Raw genomic sequence first — 19,434 nt, 5'->3', positions numbered from 1 at the left:
CCTTCCAAGGGAGGGGAAAATAATTTGGCAATTATATTTTCATATTTCAATATCATTTGATTTCTTTATAATTCATAATTTTGATTGAAGTTTTGTGCAATAAAGACTTAAGTCAGTCATACAAATTCATCAGACCCGTCGAGAATGGGCACGAGCGATGTGAGGTAGGCCTACGCAACAACTCTGGTGGGGAGGGAGAAGGCACGCGACAGGCGCTTGAGCGCCTATATGAGAGACACGAAAGATTTTGAAGATGCCTGGGAGTCGGCTAGAGCCCTACACACAGTCTACATATTAGGGTACAAAATATGCTCACAATCAACCTCTCTATTACAATGCTTTTAGTTATCATACATCTGACAGCCAGCCAGCGCCACGTTTAGGTAGCAAAAAAACCCGACAACCAGCTGTAGATAGCCTATGCCTCGGAAAAATAGGCTAAGATTTCATGTTTCAACTGATTTGCTTTGCAATTCGTATTTTTGATTGAAGCTTCCTAAATTAAGTTTTCAAATTCAGATTCACCTGCACCTCGAGAGATAGGCAAAGGGAGGGGCAGCATGCGCGCTGCGGGGGGCACGCGCAGCTCTACATGGGAGGGAGGGGAGAGCAAGCATGCATGCGACCAGGGCAGAGACGCAAAATATGTCGAAGATGTCGTGGGAGTAGAGCGACTGCCCTGGCGGACTGAGGTGAGCTGGAAACATAGCAGACTACACAGTATTACACTACATGATCACAATTAATGCCTTTTAAAGCCGATCTCGAGTTTAGGACGTTTATTATGATCCAAATAATACTACAGCCGCCGGTGCCACGTTCAGATATTGGGGAAAAACGACAGCCAGCTAGCTTGCAATCATTGTCAACGTTTTACATGGCTCAGGTTGTTTTGTGGAAGGCTAACCCAACTAAGAAACATGCAGATGACATGTCGTTTTATCAAGCAAGAGAGAATTTAGGGGGTATGCTAGCTAAAGGAAGCACATCTCTGCAGAGTTGTCTGCGAAAAAAACGAACAGGTATAGGTGAGGCAGAGAATCTTCCCATTTTCCAGGTTTGATCTTGGGTGAGATCCGCGTGAGAAGTGCTTTTTTCTTACGCTGATATATTCTCCGACCCAAATACTGTTTCCAAATGGTTTTCAATGTCCATGTAATGAAATAAATCCACTCCCAATGACTGGGACGTTTAACTGTTCTTCTCAAGACATAGGCTTACACAAAAATGTGCATGAACTAACTAAAGATATCTGTTGAAAAATAAAAGGTTATAGTCTGCGAGAAGCCTCGGAGCTTTCAGAGCAACAGATAAGAACTGGTCGCTCCCACGCCACGGTTCTTTGCGATCTGAAAAATGAAAGCCGGCTCGTCGTTTTCTTTAAAGCGACAGTACACATTTTTTAATATAGGCTACAAAAGACCAAACAAATGACCTAAACCTGTGAATTCTTATTGTTTTAGCTTTCCTATATAATAATCATCATTTTAATCATGGAATATGCCTATTAATGAAATTTCAAATTCAAATTAAATGATCATTTTTAAACTATTTCTATTTATTATAACTTAAAGTCTACTTTGGCTGCTACAAGGATTATAAAGATGACAGTGGGTTAATTGATTAAGCATCCTCATATTTAGCCTATTAATTTACTCATCATTTCATTTCATTTAAGATGAGGATGACTCAGAGCCACAGACCTCTGGACATAGGGCAGGTAGGCATAAGACTGATCATCTCTGTGACTGATACAGGTTTAAAAACTATCAAGGCTTTTTCTCATAATTTCATTTAATTTAGGGGCAGCCACATACCACACATGAGGAAATGTGGATCAGGAGACATTTAGGGCAGGTGGGCATAAGGCTGATCATCTCTGATATGATTAATAGGTAGGCCTACATGTTTAAAAACTAGCATGTTATATCATATGGTACGCATTCAAGATACTATAGGCTACAATAAAATAATATTAATAATTATGACAATAATATATACTTCTACTACTACTACTAAAAATAATAATATCCATGGTGCAGTTTCCTAAAAATTCTGAAGGCCGCTCATTGTTGATGGGTTTTTTTTGTTTTTTGGGGGGGGGGGGGGGTTGCCCTTTCTTCAGGTTAGAGCAACTGCCCTTTGAGATTCCTGTGCACGTCCCTGCGTGTGTGTGTGTGTGTATCGAGCGCCTCAAGGCAAGCTGACAACAGACAGTCCTGTTCAAGTCAAGTCAAGTCATCACAGCAGGCCCATCATTAGTGCCCATGTGCAGCAAGAGGCATCCAGATGCTGATGGATTTAGATTAACCCATTCTAGTCTAAACCCTTTTTTGCCCTCTCCCTATTAAAAGCTAAATATCTCAACTTCAGCCATTAAGACTCAGAGAGAGGAATTCGTATTTAACGATTTAATGTTAACGTAGTTGACAATGGAATTGGCATAAGTAGACAGAGAGAGGAATTCGTATTTAGCGATTGAATGTTAACGTAGTTGACAATGGAATTGGCATAAGTAGACAGTATTTGGCGGAGGTCCAATCATCAGCCCGGGTCTTGCGCTGGCGGATCCAGTAGAGCCTGCCGTAGCCGTGCAGCAGGAACTGGACCTTTAACCCCCCGGACAGGAAGACTGGACCCAACTGGTGGCGGTGGGGATGGAGGAGGAGATTTCGGACCGGCCATGCCTAAAGCCAGCAAGAAGGGAGAGTTAGACATGTCGCTATAAAGGAGATGGCAGCCGCTGATTGGCTCTGCGAAATGCACAGGTGATCTGAGTCTTCCTGGCAGAACTAACGCAGGCTACATTTCAGCCATTAAGACTCAGAGAGAGGAATTCGTATTTAACGATTTAATGTTAACGTAGTTGACAATGGAATTGGCATAAGTAGACAGAGAGAGGAATTCGTATTTAGCGATTGAATGTTAACGTAGTTGACAATGGAATTGGCATAAGTAGACAGTATTTGGCGGAGGTCCAATCATCAGCCCGGGTCTTGCGCTGGCGGATCCAGTAGAGCCTGCCGTAGCCGTGCAGCAGGAAACTGGACCTTTAACCCCCAAAACTAAGAGGGCATGCCGGATTTTAATACTGCGATGGAGATTGAAATCCTGAGAAAATAACGCAACTTACCCCCAAAAGAGAGAACAAGGAGAAGAGGAGACGCATGACCCACCGTAGGCGACGACTGGAACCCACCTACAGCATATGAGGAGGACAAATAAATGAGACAAACATGAAACACTGAAAAACCATGGGCAGGAACAGGCAGGACCCTGCGGCCACATGAAGAAGTGGACATGGAAATCCCCGACACCACCACCAGTGGTTGCAGCTTGGGCACTTATGCAGGGCACTTATGCACTTTTATAGGGCGCCCTCACGGAGGGCAGTACATGAGACGCAAAGCAAGAGCCCTCACAGAGAGTGGCACACTTGTAATAACCTATAGCATGGGCCATTCGATTAGAATTTGCATGGGCCACATTTCGAAAAACCGTGAAATAAGATAACTGAGCGGCCGTAACTAACGTGTGGTAAAGACCGCTTGAGTACTTGTGAGTTGTAAAGTAGCACCCGATTGCAGTGTATATTGCTACAGCTGGGGCCACTTGAGCATGAGTGAGTAACGCACCAGCGAGGCGCGGGCTCCATTATGAGGAGCAATCACACGAATGCGCCACGCGGGGGCAGGAAAAGACTAAACGCACAGACGAACGGAGCTGAGAGAAATTGACGGACGAGGCAGACGGACGCTCTCACGAAGAGCAGTGCGTGATACTCTTAGTCGGCGCAGCGTGCGCGTGCCTACGAAGGAAGCAGTGATTGTGCCTCGCGGGAGCAGTGAAATAGTAGGTAAACATACGTTCGAAACAGAAGGAAAATAATGGACAAAGGGAGACAGACGCTCTCGCAGAGAGCAGTGCGTGATGAGCGCTAATCGGTGCAGCGTGTGCGTGCCTAGGAATGAGCATTGACTGTGCCTCACGTGGGCAGTGAAATAGTAGGTAAACATGCATACGAAACAGAAGGAAAATAACGGACGATGGCGGACAGACGCCCTCACGGAGAGCAGAGCGTGATGAACACTAATCGGCGCAGCGTGCGCGTGCCTACGAGGGAAGCAGTGATTGCGCCTCACGGGGGCAGTGAACACGAAACAGAAGGAAAGTGAGGGACGAAGGCAGACAGACGTTCTCACGGAGAGCAGTGTGTGGTGAGCACTAATCGGCGCAGCGTGCGCGTGTGAATGGTTACCGGGATGAGAGCCAACACCAACGCGTGTGAGGGAGGTTACCTTATCGACTGACCTAGCATATGAATCATGAGCGCCCTCTCGCGGAAGGTGACGGAATTGCACAGAGGCCCTCCCGGGGGCAGCCAACGAGGCAGAGAGCAGCACGATAGCAGTGAGAGAGCTGCACGATAGCAATGAGCGCAAGATATTACAAATTATAATATAAAACAGTTAACAGATAAGGACCAACAGGCAGACGGAACAGATGATGGGCAAGTGAAGCCTTGTTGAAGCTCCAAACCATTTAGGCACATCGCTTCAAAATTGGGTTAGTACTTAAAGCTTGAGTAACAGGGCCCCCTCCTGGTGAAAAGCCATGTTTGCAAATAAACGGGCTCAATTCGATAAGTTGAGATGTTGTGCCCTCATCATCTGCGACATGACCCCCATTATTGGACTGAGCTCATACTTTTTCATGCTAACTTTCAGACGTTTGACATTTAGGCTACTGATGAGGCAGTTGAGGTAGACGACGTTGCAAAGGCTACGATGCCTCATTTATTTATTTATTCATTTAATTAGGCTATTTTTGGACGATCAGAATAAAGCGTTGCTGAACATAAATGTCTTCTTGTAGTGTTCATAACTTATGATGATGAGGATGTCGAGGCCTACTTGTCTTATCGAGTGGGACTTACAGGCCTAATGACAGTCATTAAAATATCTATTCTCTCCACTGCAACCTGGTAGACGGCTCTGCAACAGGCCAAACGCTTTTGTGCGCGCCTGCTGTTCGTGTGGCAGCGCGAAACGCTGCGGCTGCTTTCGGAAAACTGAACCAGTTTACTGATTCATACGAAATATATCGCGTGGTTCTTCCGTACTGAAGCGAACTTCGGAACAGTGGATTAATGGTTTTCGCTGTTGATGGTTTGGAACGCGTTCCGGCGCGCTTGAGCTGGACTGCCATCACTAGGACAGACGGACGGACGGACAGACAGACAGATAAACAAGAGGTGACGGACAGACATGAGCAAGCAGACGCTCACACGGGGAGCAGTACGAGAGAGGCGTGAACCGACGCAACGTGCGAGTGAACAGTTAACGGGGTGGGGACCAACGCCAATGTTTACGTGTGAGGAAGATTACCTTATTTACCGTCACGGAGTGAAGCTTAAGCTTTGGGACATCAGCAGGGTGAAAACGGGCGACCGCAGAGCGTTACGATGAGCGTGTGCAAGATGTCGAGGGTGATTCGTGAGGGTATCGTGAGTCAGGCGCGTTGGGCATGGATTTGGCTGTGTCTTAAGATGAGTTGAATGGAGGTGCAGAGACCAAACTATGGGAGACCTTGATCCCGGCCGCGTGCATGAAATTGAAAGCCAAACGTCGTACGAATTGGAGGCGTATTGAGATTTCAGGTCTTGGAGTTAAAGACCGGAAACATGCACCTGTCGATGGGTGGTGAGGACTGAGAAGTGTTGGGTCGAGGAGAAAGGTAGTGCAGTATAAAGCATGAGGGCCGAAAGAGGCGTAGTGATGTGCAATAGTAACCATGACGCCAGTCCTGAGAGTATCGGACTTAGATGTTCGAGAAATGTACGGAGAGGCCTAGTAGGAAGGGCCATTCAGAATAGCCAGACGAAGACGGGAATTAACTGAAGTGCAGGAACTGTAAAGTGCTAAAAGGAAGACGAGTTCAAAGAGAAAGCAGAGAGAACAATGGATAAACGGGACGCCTGGGTATGGACTTCACAGTAGGTATACCCTATGGGAGGAGAATAGAGATGAGTGAAAATTAGTTAGGGTAACCAGAGTCACTGTGCATGAAACCAAATGACATCCTGTAGGCCTTCTGAGGACATATTAAGGGAGCACCAGGCCTTTGAACCTGTGATAAATGAAGGAAATACATGACGGTAGGAAACGCACATGGGCAGCTATGGGCCCCAATGTGTGGACAGCATGACCATCTGAGCACCTGGGAAGGAAAGATAGAGTTTACTGTCAGCAACAATGACAGTTTGCCATAGCTAGGCAAGCATTCCTTTTCCTTGCCACGACTAGGCAAGCGTTGTGGTTTGCTAACAGAACTGGCATGCAGCATATACACAGAAAGGAGAACGAGACAGCCACGAGATAACAAAGAACGGGTGAAATTAGCAGTGAGAACAAATTGCAATGGTTGATTCATGGTGCGGTAGAGGGCCTGTCGTGCCTACGAGAGCAGAGAGGTTAACAGGAACTGTGCATGGTTCGAGGGTTGGATACTCGTATCGAAGTTCGTCAATTTGTAACGAGGCCTCCTACTTCAGGTGGATGTCGCAGCGTACAACGAGTAGTAACGGTCCTGCTTTGCACGTGAAAGAAAAAGCGATCATAAGTCATGCAATTGTAATAATTTGAAATGAAATGCACTTAGATAGGTGCGCCCCTAAAATGTAGACGAGCGTGTAGCTAGTTAAACTTTGTACCGCATCTTGATCCCCCCAAAAGAATCCCGGGTCCATTTGCATGACAACAACTAAAAGTGAGCCACGGAAAACCATGCACGAAGCAGTGAAAAGCCGAGTCACACAGGTCTCCAGGCAGCGGCACAGTGTTGATTGAATTAACCTATGAGACGGCGGAAAGAGAAGGACAAATACTATACTATGCATCGGAGGTGGAAAGGGCTCCAGCTGCAAACGTGGATGCGATAATCCCGACAGCCGTGTACTTGGAACATGCAGCGTGCATTCGCCAGTAGTTAACCTCGAATGAAAGAGCATGGCAATTATCAACGTATCGTTTTGATGTGTGGTTATTCACACTGAGTCCCGGCAATGGACAAAGCTAATTAGCATGCCAAACAGAGTGAGAGAAGCGTCGGTGCTAGCGTGCGAAATCACAGCACAAAGTCTCTGAATCATGAGCGAAAAGCGGTGCGTGCTACATTCACAACTACGAATATTTTAAGTCATTTACCTAGAAACCAGAGTACCCACATCAATAACCGCATAAATCCAGACCTCAAGTTATGCCAAAGTATTTTCAAGCGTGAAACAACGAAGGCAGTTGACCAAGGCGGCAACGGCAAGGCCTAAATAGAAGGACTGAGGGCCATGTAGGCCTATCAACCGCGGTACAAAAGCAACAGTAAAACACGAAAGCACAAACATTAATATGAAATACGGTATAGCCAAACTAAAAGGTCAATGAATCAAAGTCAAGACAATAAATAGCCTAGAAATAACAAAGATATAGCCGGTTGGTTCACATCATTAATCAGGTAGGCTTAATGCCACTGCGCCAGCGAAGAACTCCACCAGCACTACTCCAAAAAACCCTGCACGTACGCGAGTGTGAAGCCAAATGATGCACAGCATGGGCAACGTCACCGGAAACAGATAATTAAACGGATTATGCAAAATGTAGCAGGTCGACAATTGAGCCACTCCCATAGAGATGACGAACCGATCCTTAGGAACGAGAAACCTCGTGGGAGAATTGCATGACTAAAGTAGAGGCGAGAGCCGACTGTAGTAGGCTACACATAACACGCCGTTAAAGCACAACACATTGCACCACGCACGAAGGCTACAGACGAATGCACGAACGATCAGTCAATGGACAACCAAATGAACCAGTTTAGGAATATGTTAAGTCGGCAAGGGTCGCAACGCGACCAGTAACACATTAAGGGGAGCACTCCACAAGTTTAAACTAAGCGGTCAGAGAGGAGATAAAACAGCGGTAACGGGAAACGAGACATGAGAAGTAAACTGCATGACTATAAACTGAGAACCTATAGCAGCCTAGGTTGATGAAAGCAATACATTTTAAACGACGATGAAAGCAACACATTTTAAACGACGATGAGAGGCACGCCTCGCTGACTTACGGCACATGTGATCACAAAAAGCACGCGCTGCCAACCTTACTGTCCCTGCGGGCGTCCGAATTAGATGTCGATGTGATAGTAGGACTAGAGCACACGGTGAAAGAGAGAAAAACGTAGCACCAGAGAAACCCCGACATGTAATGAAGACGCCGAAGCCAGCTTCCTAGACATGGCGAGATCCTAAAACTGACTTGAAATAAGCCTCGAGAAGAAGCGAAACGGCACGACAGCCTTCGATTAACAGCGTGAATGGAGTGATGAGAGATAATAACCATTGATGCTCCTGAAACGACGATAAAGGAAACATTTAACTGCAATAAACAACGTTTTGGCGCGCGCAGATTTCGGACCGGCCATGCCTAAAGCCAGCAAGAAGGGAGAGTTAGACATGTCGCTATGAAGGAGATGGCAGCCGCTGATTGGCTCTGCGAAATGAACAGGTGATCTGAGTCTTCCTGGCAGAACTAACGCAGGCTACATTTCCGAAGCACATAAAAACATTACATAAGTTGCATTTAAAAGCTAGAACCTTCATTTTGGGCTACAATGTGTTCATCCAGCTCTAACTTACCCACATTTTTAATAAAACAGCTCAAATCCCAAGTACCTGAATGCAGCGTAAACTGTATGTCGCTAGGACACAGGTTAAGGCTCTTTTCCACTGCTGGTTTTCTGTATAGGCCTACAGCACGACACAGCGAGACTCGGCCGCCACTTTTTGCTTTTCGATGGAGCTGTGTCGTGCCCAATAATAAAAAACATAAAGTAACGTCCGAGTCAAGCTGTGTCAAGCTGTAGGCCTATACAGAAAAGCGGCAGTAGAGGAGAGCCTATAGAGAGGAAGAGAGCATGCTGTTTAAATAGATTGATAGATACTGTAAATAGATGCATGGTGTAGATGGATAGAGAGACACAGAGAGAGAGAGAATAAGATTGGCAGAGAGCAACATAAAGAAAGAGGGAGAGTGTGGAAGATTGTGATTCAAAAGAGTGATATATATATATATATATATATATATATATATATACAGTATAGAGGGAGAGAGAGAGAGAGAGAGAGAGCTTGAGACTACATTTCCTGACTACACAGTGGAACAGCTGAGTCTGTAAATGCTGTGTGTGTTAGTGCACGGTCTGCGAGTGCTGAGTTTGTGAATGTTAAATCCGCAACCACTGATTGTCGATTATGTAAGCACCGGGCATGCAAGCTGTTTACTTTTTAGTTTATAGCTCAGTTCATGCCATGATTACACCTGTCAACACACGACGCTGGTGTTTTGAGCTGTTTTGAGTTTGTTACTGTACATAGGCCTTTGAGTTTTGCCATAAATATCCAAAGGAGTGTGCTACTGTATGCCTGTATGAGAACTAGTCACTATATCCTCATGATTTTATTATTGTTTAATTAGCGCAGCACTATGGCTCTCTGTAATGTCATAGCAATGTTGTTATGATGTAGTTAAGCATTTTCAGCAAGTGAATAGGGTCGTCGGCAACCCCAGCTGCAGTAAGAGGCTACAAAAAAGATTTGAGATAAACAGCCACAAACAGACTCATAATACCACGATCTTGTTCCATGTTTTTTTTTCCAAAGTTACAAAAAAACATGTTGCAGACACTGCTTCCTCTTTCTGCAGATGCTTGCAATGAATCCTGAGCATTTTGTTAAATCTTTTTATTTCAAAGGACATTCAAACAATGCAAACACATTTTCTTTGTCTTTTGTTCGTGTAGTTTACAAGTGCTTGCAATGAATCTTGAGCATTTTGACTCATTGATATGGACACGATTTTCCTCGATTTCAGTTTCATGTTGTTTAAAAAATAGCAGAAATGTAGGCCTATGTATACGAATGTATGTGGACTGTCGGTGCCCAACGGGTTCCGCTTGCCCGATCTGTTCCCTTTGCATACGGAAGGGAAATTGCCTGATCTGTTCCGTTATTTTTTTACTTAGTCGTTTTAAGTGTTTATTTTGCAGGAGGAAGTTTGCATTTTAAACTGTCTGTTTTATAATAATACAGAACCGTCACAGAAACGCTAAATAAGGTCACCAACTGGTCATCTAACCAACTAACTATTCAGAGCATAATATCACGTTATTTACAGCGACGAACGGCATTTGATGTGAAACAATGATATAAAGTAAAGGTATAATATACCATCTCTCTTTGTGTTAATGGTCTGGCGGCTGCAAAATAAACATTTAAAACGTGAAAGTCATTAGGGAACGGATCGGGCAGGTGGAACGCGTTGGGCACCTACATGGACACCTACATGGGCACCTACATGGACACTCCTACTTCCTCGTTCCTGTTCCCTGCTGCACGTGTGCACTGCACTGGTGGGCGGGCCCCCTGCTGTATCTTATAAATGAGAGGGCGGGACCGCAGCTGGGAGGGCGGGGTCTAGTTCCCTGGAAATGCTGTCAGTCACCTCTGCTGCTCCACGCACGCTTGCACCCGCCATTATCTCTTCAAAACCGGCCAACCGACACACTGCACAGCACAACGGCACGGCAAAGCTCAACCACCCACACCACACTCAAAGCTCTCCAAGCGCTCGCCCACGCAGGACAATGAAGAGATAACCCTCCTTCCACAGACACGCACACAGGCACACACACACACATGCATGTAAACACACACACACACAGGCACACACACACACACACACATGCATGTAAACACACACACACAGGCACACACACACACATGCATGTAAACACACACACGTGCATGCACGCAAATATGCATGCACGCACGCACACAGACACACAGGCACACACACACACACATGCATGCATGTAAACACACACGCATGCATGCACGCACGCACGCATGCATGCACGCTAGGGATGCAAACGATTAATCGATTATTCGACTTTAATCGATCAATGCCTTAATCGATTAAAAAACATTAATCGCAATTAATCGACAATTCAACTGACAAGAGACCCAGGTGAAATGGGCATGTGAAGAGTGTTTGTGAAGAGGGGTGTGAATAGTGGGAATATTTTAAATCACCTTTGGATTAAAGAATTGAAGTAGAATTAATTTAAATGTGGTATTTTATCACAATTTTTTATTAAAATTTTTAGATTTAGTAGTTTTTTTTCTAGAAACATTGAGATTTCGGGGGGAAAACGCCGCTTATCAATTAATCGTAAGTCGATCAATAAGGCTATCAACTAATGATTAATGAATTAATCGATAATTTGCATCCCTAATGCACGCACACACGCACGCACGCACACACACACAGAGGCACACTATTCATGCAAACACACACGCATGCACATACACACACACACACACACACACACACACACACACACACACACACACACACACACACACATACACACACACACAGAGGAAGACAGGCACACACACATGCTCACTCGCATGTAAGTAACAAACACACAGTCTTACATACATACATGCACAAACACATGAGATCCCTCGTACATAAGCAAGCATAGAGAATACAGAAGAATACACACATACCGACACCGACCCACATACACACTCATTCACACATACATTCACATGTGCCCTTGCGCGCGCACACACACACACGCACACACACACCACTGACACACACACACACACACACACACACTCATTCACACATACATTCACATGTGCCCTTGCGCGTGCGCGCACACGCACGCACACACACACACACACACACATACACACACACACACACACACACACACAGAGTACACAGGGTACACACACACACAGAGTACACACACACCACTGACATCGCCACCAGAGGCTGTGCCCGCCCCTGCACTACATGGCACCAGTGGCTGTGCCCGCCCCTGCACTACATGGTACGGCCTCCTTGTTCCTTTTGCTCAGAGCGGGGTGATAGATGTTCCCAGGGGTGCACACACGGGGGTGGGGGGGACAAAGGGGATAGTTGTCCCGGGCTCAGGGGGAGAGGGGACCCAGAATTGGGTCCTCATTACAGTGTATGCATTGGTTTAGGGGGGCCCTTTCAGATGACTTTGTCCTGTGCCCGGCCTAAGCTGTCAGCGGTCCTAGATATTCCACACGAATGAGAGCCAACGCTTAGTCATGTAACCTGATAAATAGACGCAGAGCGAGAGAGAGAGAGAGAGAGAGAGAGAGAGAGAGAGAGAGAGAGAGAGAGAGAGAGAAACGGGGAGGTGTGGGATCAGAGAGATGGAAGGAAAGAGCAGAAGAGAGAAGAAAAGGTAGGATGACGGATGGAGGAGGGATGATGGAGAGGAGAGAGTGACAATTAGAGGAAGAGAAAGAGAAGATGAGGAGGGTTTGGAGAGGCTAGATAAGGTGACTGAGAGTGTATGAAATAAACTGAGCAGAAGAAAGGGAAGCGAAGTGAGAAGCAGAGGAGACAGCCAAAAGATGTGGAAACAGAGACTGATACGGAATGGACAGGGAAGAAAGAAATTAGGGGGGAGGATTTTATGGGATGAAAAAGACTTATTTTATCGTACTTTCTCAAAAGCCTTTTACTGATATTTGAGTCCACTTCCACATTGCTAGATAATTCTCCACCTATAGCCTGAAAATCCCAACAATACTCTTTTTTTCTTTCTTCTTTCTATCCATACGCATACAGTTAACCATGGACATCTTTAGAGCCATTTCTGCGGGGGGGTTCAGTATCAGCAACATAAAAGAAATGTGCATGCTCGCACTTGCCAGAAAGATCTGAGCCAAGGCTTAATGTTTTTTGTTATTGCTCCAGCACTCTGAATGCAACTCGATCACTGTATCCATTACATCAGAAGGGAAGGCGAGGCATGCAGGAGAGCATAAAAACAGCCACACATCTGACTATATCATGACTCGAGAGATGTGGGGAAAAAATATCAACTGAGCCAGTTATAGTTGCAGTTCTTTTTTGGCTTGCCACGATTTCTCAGCTAAGCCGTTAAGACTTTTTTTTGTTTTCACTCACAACATCCAGTACATCAGAGAGCAATGGGGTGGCGTAGCGGAGTTTGTAACTGCATAGTCTGGCACGTCTGACTAGATTTTTGTATAATGATGACATGTTAAAATACAATAGAAACGCGGTAGGCAATATTCAAGACGGAGACATGAGAATGCCAACGCAGAGATCTCTTCAGGAAAACCTGAAGGCCTGACAGGTTCTGTGAAAAGAGTGGTGGGGATTAGAATGGCAGTCGGCATCTTGCACTCTTCCCACCCAATTAGACGAAAAACAGCCATCCTTGGCAACATTTGAGGAATAAAAAAAAACAAAAAAACTCCAGGAAACGTTTTCAACACTTGGCAACGTTTCAAAACTCACCTCGAAGCTTTGCTTTATTCATGCACAGAGCATACTTTGAAAAGATACCATCAGCAAGATAGATTTTTGCTCCAAACATGTGGAATAGTAGGTCATTTTTGCATGCTATTTATGTATGTATTTATTTATTTATTTATTGCAATTCAACATTCTTTCGCAAAAAAAAGACAAAAAAACTTCAGTCACTCCCTCCCCCTACACGATCTACCATGCCTCCTGCTGAGGACAGGGGAAGAGAGCAAGCGAGTGATCTTCACAGAGAGTCATGCACACACCAAACCAAGCATGCAGAGAGGGCAGAGTCGGGGGCACGAACGAACGTTACGCTGCATATGCACAAAGGCAAACTTGCAGTTCATTAAAGAAGGGAAGTTAGTTTCGTCGGAGTGTCCCGTCCTCCCGTCCCCTCGGGGTTGGGCTGCATGCCCCNCCGCCCGTGGCTCATGTCTTTGCTGTGACAGGCAATAAGGCAGTAAGGCCCACTCGGCTGTGACTTCCAGCTCTCGCACAGGGCCCTCCAGCGTAGGCCAGCGCAGCCCAGAGCAGCCTGCAGTGCATTTTTATGGGCTCTCAGTCTGATTGTAATGGTAACAACAGAAAGGATGTGTGTGTGTGTTGTGTGTGTATGTGTGTACCGTATATGTGCGTATGTGTGTGCCGGGGGGTGGGGTTTTGTGTGTGTGTGTGTGTGTGTGTGTGTGTGTGTGTGTGTGTGTGTGTGTGTGTGTGTGTGTGTGTGTGTGTGTGTGTGTGTGTGTGGGCAGGCACCCGTGCATGCATGCGTGTGTGTATTTACCGTATATGAGTGTGCAGGGGTGTGGTTTTATGTGTGTGTGTGTGTGCGCACGTGTGTGCGTGTGCATGTGCGCAGGACTGTTTTGCGTTTGTCTATGTTTGTTGTGTGGGTGTGTGTGTGTATGTCCTTGTGTGTGCTAAATCATTGGATTGTAAATTTACTAAATTTGGTCTTTTTTCCCTTTGTCAATGTATTGGCTGCCTCTGGAGTCTCTAGAGTCTTCTGTCATCAGAACTATTCATGAAATCAAGAAAAGAGCCCTTGTCATTTATGAAAATACTGTAGTTAACATCAAGGGTTTCCTCACTGATATAACTCAAATGAGTTTATTAGAGTTACTTTAAGAACACATGAATACAAAGTTCTCTCTCTCTCTCTCAGTCAGTCAGTCTCTCTCTCTCTCTCTCTCTCTCTCTCTCTCTCTCTCTCTCTCGCAGTCAGTCTCTCTCTCTCTCTCTCTCTCTCTCTCTCTCTCTCTCTCTCTCTCTCTCTCTCTCTCTCCTCATGCCTCAGAAGTTGCTGTTTTATCTTTTCTGAAGCAAGTGGCACAAGCAACACGCATAACATAAGATGTGGACTGAAAAGGGCTGGTTTTACACAGTTTATTAGTCGCTTTGGGAGCTCCTGTGTGTCACCGTGTATGTGCATGCATGTCACTACTCTGCTGTGTCATATCAATGCTCAGCTGGTGTTTCTGAGAGCTATCCATGATCCAGCATTTTACCCATTTCAAGGTATTTGTCCCTTTGGCTTCACTTAATTTAATGAACTTAATAAAATTGGTTTTAAAGTACCGTGAATAGTCTTTTAATTACCAAATAAATTAGGTCTTCAATAGGTCTCTGATACGTTGAAGGACTTACATTCCAGCAGATTGCAGATTCTCAGGTGAAGTCAGGTCAGGAGAGTGGACTGGCGAGGGTGTAAGGGAATTGTGCTGCTGCTCTGCTGCTGGTCCCTTACCACGCGGTCACACCGCCGGCGTTGAACGCGTGGAAAGATGCGGAAGTAATTGTCTGTATAGAGCTAGAAAGTGACGTCACTTCCCCCGATTTCATGGGACCTCAACGGCGTTTTTAGCCGAAAATCGTAGCATGTAATCCAATGGCGGTATTAAAATGGCATTTCGATCCCCTTCGAGTTGTGCCACGAGCTCCATATATGTTGTTTCTGATATTTTTGCCTAATTTTTCGTATGAACCCCTAAACTTTTTAGAAAGCTGTGTTTCTTCACATTTTTCATGCCGACGGCCTCGGAACAAAACATTGATACTTCTGCTTGAATAATCTTTATCTATCCTCTTAAACAGCATATTTGGAGCCCAGCGCATATCATGACTGAGATCAGAAGATATTTACTCGCTACCATGATGTTAGATGGTCAACTGAGGTCCCGTGAAACGCGGAACTAAGGGGCAGGACTTTCGAGCTCTATGGGAAAGCAGGCGGCAGAAGCGCTAAAAGCCGCAAAGCAGAGTCAAAAGCGTCAAAAACCGAGGTCGTCAGAAGTTGAACTTCATCTAAAAATATGTAATGAGCTGGGCAGCGGCAGGCATCAGCCAATGGAATGTTCACATTTTTCTCAACACGTGCTTCGTTTGGTCGAGATTCTTGGTCGAACGCTTCAGGTTGAATCTTTTGCCTCGTTCAACACCCCTGACCTGTGCTTTCCAGGCAGGAGTCAGCAGCGTTTTAGCTCTTTCAACGCCGGCGGTGTGACCGCAGCAGCATTACAGTCTTTTGATTTGAGCAGCCAAACACATGTCATAATAGATTGTAGTTTTTAGTTGGCTATCTTCATATGTCATAGTAGATTATAGTTTAGTAGGCTATCTTCCTTTTTCAAACATGTAGGCCTAAATTATCGAGTTACCTACAGTACAGTAGGCCTACATTATTTCCTCTTTGTCTCTATCACACCACACCATCTCTGTTTAGTTTTTTTTAATTGCCTTTCGTGAGAGATACCAGGCATCCTTGGAAATGATTGCCAAAATATTGCTATTAATAAAATCAAGAAAAGAGCCCTTGCCATGTATGAAAATACTGTTGTTAACATCAAGAGTTTCCTCACTGATATAACTCAAATGAGTTTATTAGAGTTACTTTAAGAACACATGAATAAAAAGTATTCACTCTCTCTCTGTCTCTGTCTCTGTCTCTGTCTCTCTCTCTCTCTCTCTCTCTCTCTCTCTCTCTCTCTCTCTCTCTCTCTCTCTCTCTCTCTCTCTCTCTCTCTCTCTCTCCTCATGCCTCAGAAGTTGCTGTTTTATCTTTTCTGAAGCAAGTGGCTCAAGCAACACGCATAACATAAGATGTGGACTGAAAAGGGCTGGTTTTACACAGTTTATTAGTTGCTTTGGGAGCTCCTGTGTGTCACCGTGTATGTGCATGCATGTCACTGCTCTGCTGTGTCATATCAATGCAGCTGGTGTTTCTGAATTCTATCGAGGAGTGCAATTCACCTAGCCTGATTATCGAGACTTGGCCTGACCAAGAGCATATCAATTAACATTTCCCAAACGGTATGGTTGACCCGCCTCCCTTGGTTTGCTACTGGTTGTTTGCTTCCCGACAAAGTGGGAGGAGTTACCGTTTTTTCAGGAGCTCAGAAACTAAATTTGTATTGCTCCTTGCCTGACTTAAAAACAACGCTGAAGGTGTTGTGTCACTAGGAGGGCGAGGCCTGGCTACATTTCACCATTTTCAAGATGTTTGCCCCTTTGGCTTCACTTCATTTAATATACTTAAAACATTGAGTACTGTGAATGGTCAATTAATTACCAAATAAATTAATAGGTCTCTGACACGTTGAAGGACTTTAATTCCACCAGATTCCAGGTTCTCAGGTGAAGTCAGTGTGTGTGTGTGTGTGTGTGTGTGTGTGTGTGTGTGTGTGTGTGTGTGTGTGTGTGTGTGTGTGTGTGTGTGTGTGTGTGTGTGTGTGTGTGTGTGTGTGTGTGTTGGACGGGTGGGGAGAGATAGAATTACTGGAATGCTTTAATAGAGAGGCGTTCCATTCTGCAGTGCACATTTTTTATTTTCTTTGAATAGACAAAATTCCCCAAATACTTTCTTGGCTTTAAGTGATTTCCACAATCAGTAACTCTAGAAATGCACAGAGCCAGCATTCATTATTTAAAATCAGCCATTACCGCAGACGTTTATCATGGCGGGAAGATCAGCTGACTGGAATCTGCATTAGAAAGGGGACGTTTCCCCCACTGGCGGGACACTGGGACCAGTGGAATGGTAATTATTGTGTCATGCTCCGCATACACAATGCAGCTCCACTTGCTCCTCCTTATTGCTTTTATTATAACCAGAAGCACCAGCAGATGACTCCAACACTAAACAGAGTCCACAGGGACAATTCAGCAGAACAAAAAGACAGATGGAGTTTAGAGTGGAGAGGAGGTGGGTAGAGAAAGAGGTTAAGAGAGAGAGAGAGAGAGAGAGAGAGAGAGAGAGAGAGAGAGAGAGAGAGAGAGAAGAATCACAAGAAAAAAAAAGAAAGAAAAGCAGACCTTTTCTAATTGTGATTGCTGCAGACTATCTGGATGATGGTCTACCGGTGTGGTGTCCCTATATTGAACCTGTGGTTCCGGTTCCTCATCCTTCAACGAGTAACTTGTCCAAGGCAGAGATCAGTGGTGTAGTCTTCTTTTTATGGTGGGTATACTGTATATTTGAGCTTTTTTTGTATGGGTACAGTATATGTATACTGTATATATTTGTGCTATTCAAAACAATGGATCAATCAATTTTAAGTGGGTATACTGAAATCCTTGAAATTTAGAAGTGGGTATACTCTGTATACCCACGTTCTACGTAGACTACACCCCTGGCAGAGATACAACACAATCTACAGGGGGTTGGAATTTGTCAATTTCAAAGTCAAAGAGAGAGAGAGAGTCCAGTTATAGGACAGGCAGAGTCCAAAGCTGGCGTGAGCCTATAGGGGGACACAGGAGAAGTCCCAATGAACTGGTCCATGTCAAGTTTGGCCTGTTTGGTTTGGGAAAATGTGTCTTTTCTCATTTATCTCTCAGTCATTTAAAGATTTTTGTATATTATTTAATATTAATATAAAATGATGCAAGTATTTATTTGTATGCATTTAATATTAAATTATACAAATATCATTCATCCCACAGCACGGCCCCTGTATCTCATAGGAGATAACATCAGTAAGAATCCCCCTTCCTTGTTTTAAATGGTGTAACCCACGAGTTGGAGAATGAGAGTAGGGAGCTGCAAAAGAGCTTCCAAATATGGAAAAATTTGACCAAAGTTCCTTGAGTAAGCCTATAATATCTTTGATGTGATGTGCAGAACTTTGATGTGATGTGATGGACAGATCTGCTAGGCATAGTTTGCAGTGTCAACTTATTGTTTTAATAGGCTTGTTTTCATGTCCAAAGCCTCACATGACATCTAAAATTGGAAGTGACGAGCGAAATTTAGAAATGAATAGCTCAGGGAGATTCAGTTGTGCTGTGTTTTGATCTTTACAGTGTGGAGTGATAATTAGGTTTTAATTAAGTTGATGTTATGGTTTTATGGTTAAAAAAAGATAAAAGAAAAGAAATGGCCCATTTGTTTGTCACTGCAAAAGTATAGGCTATTTCTGAAAGCTCTTGAGTTCACATCTTGTATTGAATTTGCCGAAATGAACTTCAGAATGCTTTTAATGATGGTATCGCAAAGGATGAGAAGACGTAAACATTCTACTGTTTACAGTTCTACTAAGTTGGTGACAGTGTGCCAAATGTGGAAAATTGGATAATATCATAGACGACTAATGAAATAGGCTACATGAAATCAGTCTGTATCTCAGTCATGGTGCAGGACAGGTGATTTTATTTACAGCAGCTGAGACACTGTTAGTGATAACTCTGGCAAGGGTTGTTGGTTGATCATTTAACATCTAATCCTTTTGAGACTTTTTTAAAATCCCCTGATTTCTTTTTTGGGGGGCATTTTTGCCTTCATTTCGATAGGATAGTATGAGAGGTGACAGGAAGTGAGTGGGAGAGAGAGATGGGGGAGGATTGGCAAAGGCCCAGACAAGAATCAACCCCGGGTCGCCGGCATAGTAACCCAGTGACCTACCGTTAGGACCTGTTAGGGCCTAGTCCCCTGATTTCTGACTAAACGTGAGGAGGCGTACAGTAGGCTATCTGTGACTTACAAGCT

General features: G+C 44.6%; 1 long non-coding RNA gene across 1 annotated transcript; it reads right to left on the bottom strand.

Annotated features, from left to right (window-relative positions):
- Positions 1–2,390: 2,390 nt before the first annotated feature.
- LOC134459059 (uncharacterized) lies at positions 2,391–8,475 on the bottom strand. Its single transcript, XR_010036755.1, has 3 exons — positions 8,394–8,475; positions 3,134–3,199; positions 2,391–2,687 (listed from the first exon to the last, which is right to left on the bottom strand). It is a non-coding gene; the product is annotated as an uncharacterized LOC134459059 (long non-coding RNA).
- Between the last annotated feature and the right edge of the window lie 10,959 nt (positions 8,476–19,434).

This window comes from Engraulis encrasicolus, chromosome 11 (genome assembly GCF_034702125.1).
Source record: "Engraulis encrasicolus isolate BLACKSEA-1 chromosome 11, IST_EnEncr_1.0, whole genome shotgun sequence".
NCBI lineage: Eukaryota > Metazoa > Chordata > Actinopteri > Clupeiformes > Engraulidae > Engraulis > Engraulis encrasicolus.
Note: the sequence above shows the minus strand (reverse complement) of the source record. Positions and strands in the feature narration are given on the sequence as shown.